A 5,672-nucleotide genomic window follows, 5' to 3' on the forward strand; every position below is an offset into this window, starting at 1 on the left:
TAATTAGAACAGTAGTTTTGTCTAAATAAACTAATCTTTGTCTTGTTCAAGTTTAAAGTATTGATGCTGGTTATTTTCAAATTAACTCAGAAATTCAAAGGGGGCCACACACATACACAAATTCTTATGCTCATGTACTACTTTGAAGAATACCTTTTATCTGATCATGACATTTGGGCACACTCTGGGGAATCTGACAATTCAGTGAACTCGTACTACTCTGTATACAAGAATGAGCTCGAAGCAGGTGAATGAAGATAAAGAGGGTTTGAGTGTGGAAAACAAGTTGATCAGGTTACACAATAAACAAAATTAGATATATTCTATCCAGCTTCAGGTAGATACATTGATAAAATCAGGGGTCAGTGTGGGACACCCAAGGATTTAGTGTGGGAGACCCTGGGGTTCAGTGAGAGAAACCCCATATTCCATTGTGGGAGATCCCATGGTCCATTACAGGAGACCCCAGGGTTCAGTGAAAGAGATCCAGGGTTTAGTGAGAAAGACCCTAGAGTTCAGTGTGGGAGACCCCAGGATTCAGTGAGAGGGACTACAGGGTTCAGCCTGAGAGACCCTGGGGTTCAGTATGTGATATTCCACTCCAACAGTGGTGCAGCCATTTTCTTCTCCATTACGCCACTTTGATTTCCAGTGTGATGGAAGGTGACCACGAGCTCTCCCCTGCCAGTAGCTTCCAGCCTCAGTGTGGGCGGGGATATCCATATTTCCTTCCCACTGTCTCATCCCATTGACCTACAGGCTTCACATGGCCACTTAAGTGTCCCACCCCACTCCCAAACTGTGTATCTGTCTAAACTGCCCTACCTTCCCATCCTGCCCCTCTCAGGCCTGATGTGGTCATTCACTCACCTACCCCCACCCCATCACTTGGAGCTAAGCTACTACTGACCATGTTCAACACTCCCACCTCCACATTACACCCCAACGCATGCTTTACTGTATCACCCCCACCCCTTGCAAATCCTGCTCCCCTTCCCCATCCGGCTCTCCATAATTGTACTGTGCCCTTGCCCAGAGCTTGCAGCCACACGTCCGAAAGACTAACTTGCTGAGGCTCACACCCTCCCCCACAGTGCCCCATTCAGTTTCTGTGGTCAGATGTGACAGACTGACTGTGGCCCATCCCCTCAAGCAACATGATCAGACAGTCCGAGGGTTAGACATACCCAGACCCTCCTGGCTGGTGCCTGTCGATCTCCCCAGCCATTTAACTTCATGCTTGCTGCTACAGAGCCAATATACTGACTGGGACCCAATCCCCCAACTGAACAGACACGGACACCTGACTGAGAACACCCTGACTGGATGCCTGACCACGACTGGTACGGGAGGGTACCCCTGACTGACGTATGCCTCCATGGACTTGTGTGAGGGTGACTCACCTGAGACTTTGTGACCTGGCTCCTTCCTTGCTGCACAGGCACTGTGTTCACTGTGTAAGCTACTGACATAGGGAACAAGGATGAGATTGACTAGCACCATTGTGGTTCTGCAAGATGTTCATCCCTTAGACTGAGGACTGCTTGGCAGCAAGGGCAGCTGCCTGTTTTTGTAATGCCCACTAATTGGCACTGTGATGCAAGGCCAGACAAGGCTACTGTGAGCATGCTGGTAAGGCGCTAAATGAGCTAACATTATGAGAGCCAACAAGCACCTCTGAGATGCAGCCTAGTCCAGTCTGCAAGCTGTATGCTAAGTGTCACTGCTACGGCCTTTCAATGCCATTCGTGAAAAGTGTGAAAGATGGAACAGGTAATCTTTAGGTTGAGAAGGGGCCTCTTTGTGTCTGTTTCCTCCCCACATTTTCCTATTGCCCATGTTGCTAAAATTCCACCCATAGAAACATAGAAAATAGAAGCAGGAGTAGGCCATTCAGCCCATTGAACCTGCTCCACCATTCAACATGATCATAGCAGATCCTGTATCTCAAAATCAGATTCCTACTGTCTCCTCAAACACCTTGATGCCTTTAGCTTCTGGAAATGTATCTATTTCTTTCTTGAATAGATTAGTAACTTCCACATCTTTCTGCGGTAGACAACGTCACAGGTTCAGCATCCTCTAGGTGAAGAGATTTCTCCTTATCTTTGCTTTTTCCACCAGAGAATGCAGTTTCTTTCCATCTACCTATTAAAACCCCAAATTTTAAGCATCTCTGTAAGATTATGTCTCAACCGTCTAGACTCAAGGGAGTGCAGGCCAGGTTCACACAACCTATTGTCATTAACCCTTTAAGCTGTTGTGAATCTGAGCTGCACTCCTCCAAAGTAGGTCCAAAAATGCACAAGCGCTTCCTGTTTGCTGTCTCTGTCTAGATTCTTCACGATTTGAACAGCTCTGTCAATCCTCTCAACCTTCTTTTCAAATGACACATTTTTGATCTCATAATGTCCTTATGCCAGTAGGTGGCACTATTGACTTGAGTACAAATATTTCCATTCAGAACACAATTAAGATGTAGACATCAGAGATAGTAAGAACTGCCGATGCTGGAGTCAGAGATAACACAGTGTGGAGCTAGTGGAGTACAGCAGGCCAGGCAGCATCAGAGGAGCAGGAAAGTTGACATTTCATGTCGGGACCCTTCTTCAAAATTTTTCAAAACCGAAACGTCAACTTTCCTGCTCCTCTGATGCTGCCTGGTCTGCTGTGCTCCTCCAGTTCCACACTGTGTTATATCTAAGATGTAGGCATGCTGCCTATTAAGGGTGGAAGACTGAAGATTAATTTTGTAGATCTCTGTTACTTTCAGAGTTAAACAAAGTCAAAATTAACCAAGTAACACAATGGTTAGTAAAGTTTACCATATTGGTCTACAATATTGTCTTTTGTAATACTTTCTTGCGTCACTTGCTGTAAGATTCTTTCACCAGTTTATTTTAAATATAATTCTTTAAACATTTTTTATAAGTAGTTTTAATTCGAGGCACTGAGACCTGTTAACTTCCGAGCTGACTGAAATGTTAATATTATCACTAGTTTTTCAAATTACTTTGTGTCTTTTTTCTCCCAATCTCTACAAACCTCCTCCAGACCCACAACCCTCCAAAATCTCTTGTGCTCGTTTATTTCTGGTGTCTTGATCAAACCTGATATTTGTTGCTGATGTAATCGCGAATAGTTTTATACATTGGTTAGGCCACAGCTGGAGTTCTGTTGCTTATGATGCACGATGCATTCTGATGCATATAGAACGCATGAGCAAGGGCCACCAAGACTGATACACCTGCTCCAAATACAAAATATTGACCAGTTTCCTGATTACCCACCTTTTGAATAATATTTATTCTTAGGATATGTATATTGTTAGCAAGGTCGTCGATTATTGCCTATCCCAAATTTTTCTTGAGAAGACAGCAGTGAGTTGACTCCTCAAACTGTCACAGTCCATGTGGTGTAGGTACACCCACAGTACTTAGGAAGCGAGTTCTTGCATTTTGACCTAGTGGCACTGAAGGAATGGTGATATATTTCCAAGTCAAGATGGTGAAGGGCACGGAGGAGAGTTCAGAGATGGTGGTGTTACCAGGCCTTGAGATTATCGGCATTCCTTTTCCCAGTTCGTTTTCCATACTTCCTCTTGTCAACGGGTGTTCTCAAAGAATTGTGGTCCTTCCTACAGTGGTTTCCTCGGAGTCAATTTCTTCTGAACTAGGATCTCCTATGCATTGACATCTATGTTGCATTTCTTAAGGACAGCCTTCAGGGAGCCTTTGAAACACTTTTTTTGATTCACCCCCACCCCGCCCCTACTCAAGTACCTTCCTTGAAGTGGGTGAAGGTGATTTGCTTTGGTAGTTGGAACACAGGCAGCCTAAGCTCATGGCCAGCCCAGCAGAGTTGGTTTTGAATGGTCATAGCCTTGATGCTAGTAATTTTGGCTGCTTCAAGGATGCTGGTGTTAGTATGCCTGCTATGCCATCTGATACAGAGAATCCATCTCAAACAACATTGATGGTACTTCATAGAGGTTGTGAGGCGGTGTCTATACGTACCCCAGGTTTTGGAGCCATGTAAAAAAGTCAGAAGGATGACAACCTGACACAAAGATCTTGGTATTAGAACTGACTCATCCTTAGGCATCTGAAAGTGGTGCCTGTGGATTGGATTTGTTGTTGAATCACAGCATCAATATCAGCCTTAAATGAGAGGTAGCTTCCCAGGTAAGGGAAATGCTCCAAGTTTAGGAGGATTTCTTCATTGATCCTAATGATGGGATGGACTGGAACTTGACTTGGGACAGGTTGGTCCTTTACCAACCTTTAAGAATGACCTTAAAAGGAAAGAAATGTAACTTGTAATTTGAAGGCTCTTCTGAAGTAAACTTTCAAGTTAAGTGCTCCCAAGCCAGAAACATATATACCATAACCACAGCCTCATTGTTAGTTGACAGTCAATTGTGATAGCTACCATCAATAATGATAAGCTGCATCAATGGATTACCACTTTGGGCATTCATTAGCAATACTACAGTTAACGCTGATGGAACTGTTGCCCCTTCACTGGGAAATTTATACCGTAATTATATTCATAGTGAATCAATATCAATATCATGTAGCACAGGGGACCATTTGCAACATTGTATCTGTTGGCTTTTGGAGCTATGCAAATCCTTTTCTTCTCCATAGCTCAGCACATTTTCCCTTGTCAAGCAAGTATCCAATACCCTTTTTGAAAATTATTATTGAATCTAGGTGAATTGGCAATCACAACAGCTTACTATCTAAGAAAACATCTCCTCATCTTCCCTCTGGTTCTTTGACAAATTAATGAAAATCTGTGTCCTCTGTTAACCATCAATGGAAACAGCTTGCCCTTACTTACTTATTTTGTCTTTCTTTAAAAATGAAGTTATCCACCATGGTAGGAAAGACAAATGTGGAGTACTTATATGGTGAGAAATTGGGAAACGTTGATGTCCAAAGAGACAAGGGTGTTCTTGTTCATGAGTCACTGAAAGCTAGCATGTACACTCAACAAGCAAGCCAGGAAGACAAGTGGCATGTTGGCCTTAATTACAAGATAGTTTGCATAAAGGTCTTACTGCAATTGTAGAGAAGCTTGGTGAGACCACACGTTTAGCATTGTGGGCAGCCAGCAATGGGATCAGGGAGCATAGGTAAGTAAAGAATGTGGTTGGATGCTACAAGATTTATTTCTCCCAGAAGGCTGCAGAACAGATTACTGATGATTATGTGAGCCTTTTTTAAAAAATGGACCTTATAATTTCTAGAGGGAAGAAGCCATTTTTGTTGACATTGGAATGTGGGAGTTGCTCCCCTTTACTTCGAGATGCACCACATCATAATCATAGTCTCCCAAAGCTTGTTTTGATGCCTTAGGGCATAAGTTATGAATCTTCCAGCAGTTTCCACTGACATTTGTTGTAGAGGACAGAATTTTACCCACAATTGGCCAAGTGTCAATTTTGGGTTGAGCGGGATTCATGGAAGGTTTCACTCTGTGATCTCTAGTGAGTTGTCTCATGTGATTCTCTGCTGCTCACCTCATGTACTTGCCACACCGCTATGCAGCTGTGTTCTAGCTATCGTGCATTTACCAGTCAAGGAAGTGCCCACCATGGACAGGACCTTCCTGGATTCACACCACTGGAACCATATTTAACTCCCTCCTTTGCACCAGTTCAAACA

The sequence above is a fragment of the Rhincodon typus genome, chromosome 7 (genome assembly GCF_021869965.1).
Source record: "Rhincodon typus isolate 14 chromosome 7, sRhiTyp1.1, whole genome shotgun sequence".
Lineage (NCBI taxonomy): Eukaryota > Metazoa > Chordata > Chondrichthyes > Orectolobiformes > Rhincodontidae > Rhincodon > Rhincodon typus.